This window comes from Sorghum bicolor, chromosome 1 (assembly GCF_000003195.3).
Source record: "Sorghum bicolor cultivar BTx623 chromosome 1, Sorghum_bicolor_NCBIv3, whole genome shotgun sequence".
Taxonomy (NCBI): domain Eukaryota; kingdom Viridiplantae; phylum Streptophyta; class Magnoliopsida; order Poales; family Poaceae; genus Sorghum; species Sorghum bicolor.
Genome location: NC_012870.2, coordinates 64,908,077 through 64,917,903, shown reverse-complemented (window position 1 = coordinate 64,917,903; position 9,827 = coordinate 64,908,077). Strand labels below are relative to the sequence as shown.

The following is a 9,827-nucleotide window of genomic DNA, read 5'->3' as shown; positions in this document are numbered from 1 at the left end:
TATGTAATATTTTTTGTATGTATGTATTATTCTAGTATTGTTTTTTATTCTAATGTATTACTTGGCTTAAAAGATCCTAGTATTATTTTTAGAGCACTCCAACACTTTCATTTGTAGTAGTATTAGTGTATTTCTTATCTTATATAGAATATATATATGTATGGTTGCAGACATAGAAATGGCTGACCGTCCTCATGATGATCCTGATTATATGGAAGCTGCCATTCAAAATATAATCGACGACGGTAGTCAGTACTTCGTTGATTACCACGACATCATGCAAGGCAATCCTACTGAGCAACAAGAGGGCAATGCCCCTGAGCAACAAGAGGGCAATGCCCCTGAGCAACAACTTGTCGTGCAACAAGAAGAAAATACTGGCGAGGTATGTAAATGTAAACATATATAAATAATGCATCTCTTACATTAGGTTTTAGACTTATTACTTGGTTATTAATTTAGTATTTTTGTTTCTATATGTACGTGTAGCCTTCTGGATCGACCTCTACGGGGAGAAGCGTACCTCCACGAGGGCCAAAGAAGCCGTTGGAGGGCCGCTATGTAATCTCTGAGTTTGAGATAGCTACAGGCAGACCACTTGGTGAGCATGCAAATAAATATGTTAATCACTGTGGATATCTTGTGAGAGATCAAATACCGATCAGTTGTCGTGAATGGAGAGAGAAGCGAGGTGCTCCTGAGATCAATTTTGTCTCTGATCGTGACAAGGAGTTAGTTTGGAAAGCCGTCACAGACGTTTTCACCTTCGACACCAACGATGAAGAGTTGAAGGTGCGAATTTATGACTGGACTATGAAGAAGATGGCAGTACTCTTCCAGAATTGGAAGAAGTCTTTGTACAATAAATATGTCAAGAAAAACGAGACTCCAGATTTCAACCTCAAGCAATATGTAAAGCTGAGGGCCTTCTGGGATGACTTTGTGCAGTACAAAACATCAGAAGAGGGCGAGGAACGAGCCAATAGAAACAAAGAGAATGCCAGTAAAAAGGCATACCACCATCATATGGGATCAGGTGGTTATAAGAGTGCTGCTCCCAAGTGGGACCGAATGGAACAGGAGATGCTTGCTAGGGGGGTCACACCCGAGACAATAGCAAAGAATTGGAGCGAGCGCTCCAAGCATTGGTTCTACGGTCATGGGGGAAGCGTGGACCCAGACACCGGGGCGCTAGTTTGGGGCCAAGAAATCTCTAGAGCAGCAGAGAGACTAGTCCGTGCACGAGAGGCGGTTCAGTCTGGTGAGTTCAGGCCTAACAGGGAGAAGGATGAACTCACCTATGCGCTTGAAAATCCTGAGCACGGTGGGCGTACGAGAGGCTATGGGGCAGTTCCGTGGCTGCAATCATTCCAAGCCGATCAAGATACCTACAGAAGCCGCCAGAGAAAGAAGGATGAGGAGGCAGAGCGGATCCGCCGCCTGGAAGCTTTTGTTCTGCAGTCACAAGAGCGCGAGAAAGCTCGTGAAGAATGGATGCAGGCAGAGATTCAAAGGCAAGTGCAAGCAGCACTTAGTCAAATGACGAAAGGGCAAGGTACATCACAGCCTGAGGTCAATATTAGCCCCCCAGGCCAGTTGAAAAGCAGCTGCGCATCCACGGAAGTACCAACCATTCAGGATGACACGAAGCTACACTTCCCCGTGGATGATGTCACAGAGGCTTTTACTACCTGTGAGCTGCATGTACCAGATGGGAATGCCACCAAAAAGGTGGCTATCGCTGTTGTCAACCCTATCGACCGAACGGGCACTCCAAGAATCCATAATCGACCAGTACCTGGTGGATATGCTAGCGTCTCGGTTGATAGGGTTGAGAAAGGTTGTGGCAATGTGCCACTAGACATAGAAGGGGGAGACGGAGAGAAGACCTTAGGTGAAGCTGAGAAGACATTTATTTGTTGGCGCAAGCGCTTCATAATTATTCCTCAGCATAGGTTTGTGTGTGATTTTACTTCTTATATTATTTATTATGTATTGAAATTTAAAAAAAGTTTACTCACAAAACTTGTAATTGTTTTCTTTGCAGGGACTCCTCCAACCTAAGTCCAGTTCTCTCCCCAGCGCATCATAGTGCTGCGGGCGGTGACAATGCTGGATCTCCTCCAACACCTGCGGCGGCCACACCGACCCCGCCACCGCCTCCACCACGGTCTCCACCTCCTCCACCGAGGTCTCCAACTCCTCCACCGCGTTCTCCAAGTCCTCCACCGCGTTCTCCAACGCCAAAAAGATCGGCCCCACCCCCTCCACCGCCTGCACCGCCCTCTCCAAAGAGTGCACGGTCGGTCCCCTCGCCTCCAAAGCGAGGTAGTAAGAAGCGGTCCGTCCAAGAAGGACCGAAGTCATCGGTCCCACCTCCAAAGAAGGCTGCCTCAGCAAAGAGAGCTAAGACGCCAGAAAAATTACCTTACGAAAAGAGTGAAGAGGAGGTAATTGCTACATCTAAAGCTGAGGTCCAACAATTTTTTGATAAAATAAAGGAGGAAAGGAAAAAACGGCTTAACCCAGAAAAGCCGTACTTTTATGTGAAGCCATCGGAACTGAGGCAGAAGGTGGCGGACCATCAAAAGAAGCAACGCGAAGCTCAGAAAAAGCCAGCACTTTCGGACTATGAGCGGTCTCTGGTCAAGTCTTCACAGCCTACTAAGAAGAGAGTAGGAAAGGGGGTCCCACAGCTCGGAGAAGTATCAAAACCGGTGCCCCCTTTGATTGTGTCAAATCAATACGGCTCAAATGAAGACTTGATGCCAAAGAAATCCTTAGCGTTGTCTGAGCTAGACTCGCTTGAGAGTTACTTTGGACAGAGCGGTTTAAATATAGAAGAAATTACCGCCATTCTTGGATGTCATACATTTGAAAAAGCCGAGGTAGTTGATCAATGGAGGGCAAGATATGAACCGGGCAGGAGTCTATTCGACCCTAAGCGTTTACACGAGCTCGGCACACAAATGTTTGCAATAAACAAATGGTGCATTGAGGCGTCTAAAAGGGGAGAGAATTGGATTTCTGTTCGTATTAGACAACATCACTACTTCCGTGGAGATGACCTCATATACGTGCAGTTCGAAGAATTGCACCAATTATGCCACCTCGACGCTCTTGACAAATCTCTTGTCAGCTGCTTTTGTCTGTAAGTATTTTTCCTTTTTATTATACTTCTAACTTCTTTAATTACATGTATATAATCCTTACACACTTAGGATTTGTATGTATATATGCAGGCACCAAATGAGAGAGCTCAGAATGAGAAATGACAATAGTATTGGGTTCGTTGACCCTTATATTGTTTTCAAGGCTCCGCAGGCAGTGTGGACAGCAGATTATGAGACAGAAATCTGCACCAATCTTATGAGGTTCTTTGTAAACCAAAAAGAAAAACAAAAAATACTCTTCCCCTTCAACTTCGAGTGAGTTATATAGTTATTAAGTGCATGCATATTTTATTTTACATTATAGGACTGACCCTATATATGTGTGTGTAAACAGCTTTCACTGGATACTCATGGTCATTGAAATTCCCAAGAACCGATTGATAATCTTTGACTCAATGAGAAAACCACAAGAAAATTATCAACAAATGGTAAACATTATTCAAAGGTACGTAATGTCGATCTCAGCTACAAAAATATCATAATATGACTCTGTAATTATTAGTTCACAATCCACAATGGCTGTGTATAGGGTTTGGGAAAGATTCATTGACCGTGAACATCTCAGTGGATGTAAAGCGCCGCTTAACATAATACATCCACAAGTAAGTTCTACTAGCTAACAAACTTTCGCTAACTTTTAGCCTTCTTATTGTCGTGGTTATGAATATTTTTATATATATATACATCGTACAGTGGTGTTTAAGACAAGAAGGAGGGAACAATCTATGTGCATATTACGTGTGCAAATTCATGATGGCACAAGTCAATCAAACACCCACAGAGACGCTCAGAGTACGTTACATGTCTCTTTTCATTATCTCTTGAATTATATTGAATAACTTAGATAACTAATACCTTTTTTATTTATTTCAAATTAAAGACGGAATGGCTGAGGGAAAAGGTCCTACAACAAGACCGAATCAAAGCTATCCAAGAGACGATAGGAGGATTTCTCCGCGACCAAGTGATCAATCCAAACGGCGAGTTTCACTTCAACGGCAACGAAACTCTTATACCAAACAACGATGATCATTTGTAGACATTGGGAGAACAAACTCTATGTATATATGTGTTACGAATTTTGTACATATAAAACTATATATATATAAAGCTTTTTACATATCTATTTAATTTTTGATGTGGTCTATTCATTTTATTATAGGCAAAGCTTAACTATTAAGCTTAGCCTACAATTTTCATTTATATATGCTTAATATGCGTGTAATATAAATATATTATTGTATCAGCAAAACATGTATTGAAAAACCTATTATTATATATTATATATAAACAATAAACAGAACCGAAGAAGTGAACTAAAAAAAAAAAGAAAAAGGAACCCTTTAACACCGGTTGGTAACACCAACCGGTGTTAAAGGGTCCTGCAACGTGGCAGCCCTGGCAGGACCCTTACCAACCGGTGTTAAAGGGGGGGCCTTTAGCCCCGGTTGGCCGAACCGGGACTAAAGGGTGGGCCTTTAGTCCCGGAAGGGCAGCACCGGCTCGGGAACCGGGGCAACAGGCCCTTCCCGACCGGTGCTAATGCCCGATCATGCAGCAGTGTAGATAATACATAATACATACTAGTGGTGGACAATAATAGACTTTTTTTCATGTGGCAAGCAAACAACAGTACATGGTGTGGACATATTCTCTAAATAGACACGTACGAAATGCAGTCATTATAAGAGCAAGTACAACGTTTAGATTTTCCCTGTTGAGATCTCACGTTCTAAAATTTAACCATTAAATCCGTGCACGCTAGGAAACCCATGCACGTCACGGTGTTTTAATTTAGGCCTTGTTTAGTTGCCGAAATGAAAAAAATTCCAGTAACTGTAGCACTTTCGTTTGTTTGTAGCAAATATTATTCAATTATGGACTAACTAGGCTCAAAAGATTCATCTCGTGATTTACAGGTAAACTATGTAATTAGTTTTTGTTTTTGATTATATTTAATACTTTATATATGTGCCGTAAGAATCGATGTAACGGGGAATCTTGAAAATTTTTTGGTTTTTGAGGTGAACTAAACAAGGCCTTATTTCAGTGTCCCAATTCTCTATCATCGTTCTGCAAATGTGATGCTGCGTATCTCATGGCATGCGCGACAACTGCTGGACCTGAATCTCTCCACGTCTTGGGCGTCTCAGCCTACTGGCCGGCCACATCTCTCTGAACTGCCTCGAGCCACTTGTTAACTCCATATTCTCGAGTTCTCAACGTGTCGACTGCGTATTTCGTTGTACACATACACGTGTTAGGCCTTGTTTAGTTTACCTCAAAAACTAAAAACTTTTCAAAATTCCTCGTCACATCGAATCTTGCGGCATATGCATTAGAGCATTAAATATAGATAAAAACAAAAACTAATTGTGCAGTTTGCATGTAAATCGCGAGATAAATCTTTTGATCCTAGTTACTCCGTGATTAGACAATGTTTGTCAAATAAAAACAAAAATGCTAAAGTATCATTTTCTCAAAAAAATTTGAAACTAAACAAGGCCTAATTGTTGCTGTCTTGGGGGGGCCTTGTAATTAAAAGAAACCCATGTCTTAAAAGAAATATTCTATTAATCGGTTTGAGTATGTTCATATATTTATATTAAGATACTCTAGATCTTAGCATGCAAAAAAAAATTAAAGGAATTCATATTTTTTAATATATTACTAAAATGTCACTACCGTAGTATATATAATAAGTATAACCACATACTCTATGTACGCATGCATACTTAACATATATATAGTACCTTAGATGGTTTAGTAAGAGATATATATATGGAAGTAACTAATACTGGGAGTAAAAAGGAATTATCCTATATATATATATATAGATAGAGAGAGAAAAAAAAATTTAATAAAAAAAACTACTGGCGCTGCTGCTCCACCACCTCGATAAATACAACGTTAGTATCACACATCTTCCTGAATTAGGACCAGATATTCTCCCTTAGCTTCCATGGCCTTCCCTGTGCCCTTCCTCCTCCTCCTCCTTCTCGTTGCTCTGCTCGTGGTCGCCGCCACGCGGCTGTGGGATCACGTCTTCGTGCGCCTCGTATGGAGGCCGTATGCCATCACCAAGGGGTTCAGAGAGCAAGGGATCCATGGACCTTCCTACAGCTTCTTCAAAGGCTGCAACGAGGACATCAGGAGCATGAAGGAGAAGACCGACGGTCTCGTGCTGGACGTCGGCGACCACAAGTACCTCCCGCGGATCGCGCCACACTATCTCAAATGGAGGGCTCAGTACGGTATGTGATGTCATGTCTTTACTGCTGCTGCTTGCCAATTCATTTGTTTGCCCTTGGGGGTAATTAAGCAAGAGCAAAGCTATGGTTTCCTAGGTCAAGTGCCCTGGTTTTTCCTTCCTGCAAGCATAGAACAACTTAAACCAGGCAACACAGCCACGCAGTGAAAGATGACCAAAGGAGCAGTAGTGGAAGTCACAAATCTTTTAGGGAAATATTGACAAAAATAATAATTTAGAGAATGAAACACACAAGAAAATTTTTGAATATATAGACTTATTGTTGATAACAATTCTGAGACCTATAGCCAGAGGTCTACCACACATATCTCTGTCCTGAAAATGATGTAATTCCCAAAGTATTTAATTATATCACACATCAGCTCTGTCATGAAAATGACGTATTTTTTGTTCTATCTTTAATCAAAGTATTTAATAAAGTTTAATTAAATTTATAGAAAAATCACTATATGACATAAAATAAATGTATTATAAAATGTATCCCTTAAAAAATCTAATGTTATCTATTTGGTATAATAAGTATTAAGACGGTTTGACTAGGTAGTATTATACTAGTAGAATTTTGTGTTCTTCTATGAACGGATGTAGTAGTACACAGCGGCGGATGTAGAATAGGATTCAAGGGGGGCTGATTTCTTCTTCTTTCTCTATTTCTTTTCATTTTTCTTCTTTCCTCTATCTGTTCTTCTTCCCCCCTCCTATATTTTCATTGATGCACCAGGTGTGCGGGGGGGGCGGGGGCTGTAGTACATACTAAAACCTTGTGGCATATAAATCAAGTGACTATATCAATGTCTGGCATCGCAGGAGAACCATTTCTGTACTGGTACGGGCCACAGGCCCGAATTTGCATATTTGACTATGAATTGGCAAGGCAAATTCTTTCAAGCAAGTCTGGGCATTTCGTGAAGAACGATGCACACCCTACCTTGTTGGCTTTGGTTGGTAAGGGACTCGGGTTCATGGAAGGCGCTGATTGGGTGCGCCATCGCAGGGTAATCAACCCTGTTTTCACCATTGATAAGCTTAAGGTAATGCCTAGCTCTTTGTGACTGTGCATCAAGCTAAAAACTAATTTGCAGCATGCCTGATAAGCAAAAACAATGTTGTGTTCATTACAGATTATGACAAAAACAATGCTGGATTTCGCCCAAAACATGGCCAGTGAGTTGGAAGCTGAAGCATCCCAAAGCGAGAACGGAGAAACAAGAGTGGATATAAACAAACAATTCAGCGATCTAACAGTTGACAACATAGCCTATGCCATCTTTGGAAACAGTTATAAGTTAGGTAAACAAGTCTTCCAGGCACAGACTGAGATGTTGGGGATCACCATGGCTACTTTCCTTGACGTGCCGATACCAGGAATCCAGTAAAAATCTAACATTCCTACAATCTCCATACTCAATCAGTTCATCTCTTGAAACATTTCTCGTTATCTTTATGTGTTATTTTTCTCAATTCAGGTATCTTCCAACCAAAGCGAATCGACGAAAACAGATACTTGAAAGGAAGCTCAAGAGCTTACTCACACAGATCATACAACCACGGTTAGCGAGCGGTGAATACGGAAATGATCTGCTGGGTGTGATGCTTGAATCCTGCACTGAAGCCAAGCAAGGAGGGAAGCAAGTGGATGGTCTCAGCTTGAGCATGGAGGAGATCATACATGAGTGCAAGTTGTTCTTCTTCGCCGGCCATGAAAACACAGCCTTCTCCTCACTTGGTCAGTGTATCTGCTCAGCATATACCCCGAGTGGCAAGAACGGCTCCGGAAGGAGGTCTTGAGGGAGTTCGGTAGGGAAGCTCCTAACCCCAATGCACTCAACAAACTGAAAGAGGCAAGAAACAATGTTTCTCTTGTAATCTTGTTATATATATATATATATATATATATATATATATATTTGATTTGATGATCTGATCACTAGGTTCCTGATTCGTTTGAGATAAGCTATTTGTTGCAGATGACAATGGTGTTATTTGAGACATTGAGGCTCTACTCGCCTGCCCTCTTCATGCAAAGGAAGACCCTGGCCGACATGACCGTGGGGTCAACAAAGCTGCCCAAAGGCATAGCAATTGTGATACCTATTCCGATCATGCATCGAGACAAGGAGGCATGGGGCGACGACGCAGACGAATTCAATCCGATGAGATTTGAGAACGGGATCACGAGAGCCGCAAAAGTTCCTCACGGCCTGCTGGCGTTCTCAATGGGACCAAGGAATTGCATCGGCCAGAACTTTTCGATGCTGGAGGCCAAGTCGACGCTGGCACTGATGCTCCAGAAGTTCTCCTTCGCTCTCTCCCCTGACTATGTGCATGCGCCTGTGGATCTCTTCACTCTCAAACCTAAGTTTGGTCTTCCCGTGATTCTGAGGCCACTCAAAATATAGATTGCTCAATCCCATGTGTCTTTTAAACCTCCATCCATATATGTCTTTTAGACATCGTCTTACTCAATGAGTTATATAATTGGTAGCAGAAATCAACAATGGTACATAATACAGGTACACATTATTCAAGTTAGGCCCTGTTTAGAAGGGCTTTTCTCGGCTCTGGCACTGTAGCAGTATTATAGCTTAGCCAAGATATAAACCCCTAAAACACAACTCCTCTAGCTCCTCCATTTCGTAGTAAATTTTAGGCACACTCAGAGCTGTTTTCTCTCGTGCTACAATAATCTACTATACATTATTCAACGTTGCTCTACAGTAACATAGGAGTCGGAGTTGAAGCACTTAGGAGTCGTGCCAAATGGAACCTTAGTGTTTTGCTCCAAAATTGCTTGGACAATTTATATTTCAGGATGAAAGGAGTAGGAAGTACATTACATTTGACACTTGACACGTTCATAGATTTAGCAAATCTCCTTGAGCTATTATCCAAATTCTGATTGTGAATGACGGCGTTTGGTATCCACTTGTGCTTAGTTTTGATTTGAGCAGCACATTAAAAGTGTGTTTGGTTCATGTCTAAGACCTGGCCTGCTAGCCAACTAAGCCTGGCTAGCTTAAACCCGGCTTCAACAATACAAGCCACACTTGTTTTGTAGCATGGACAAAACATAGCAAGTATAAGAATTTTTGTGTTTGGCTGGTTGCTTTGTCTTAGATAGGATCACTACATCTGAACATGGGTAAGTTTACTCTAGTAGAAGCATTTCGTTGAACGCCTTCTGAGCACAGCAGACGCTTTCACTGTCGGCATGGTTCCTTCAAGCGAATTAGAGCATAGGAGGTCGTCTAGGATGGCGATTCTGGCCGTAAGGTTGGTTGGCAGCGGAGAAAGAGGGTCGCGCGTGCCATTGGGTGGCCGCAGCCCGCTCCATGATGGCCCAAGGGCTACTGGTCCTGGCGTCAAGCGGTACAACACGTTGG

General features: G+C 42.1%; 1 pseudogene across 1 annotated transcript; it reads left to right on the top strand.

The window, feature by feature from the left end:
• LOC8080770 lies at window positions 6,095-9,005 on the top strand (annotated as a pseudogene). Its single transcript, XR_002449425.1, has 5 exons — window positions 6,095-6,427; window positions 7,252-7,475; window positions 7,566-7,816; window positions 7,911-8,285; window positions 8,412-9,005. The product of XR_002449425.1 is annotated as a cytochrome P450 709B1 (transcript).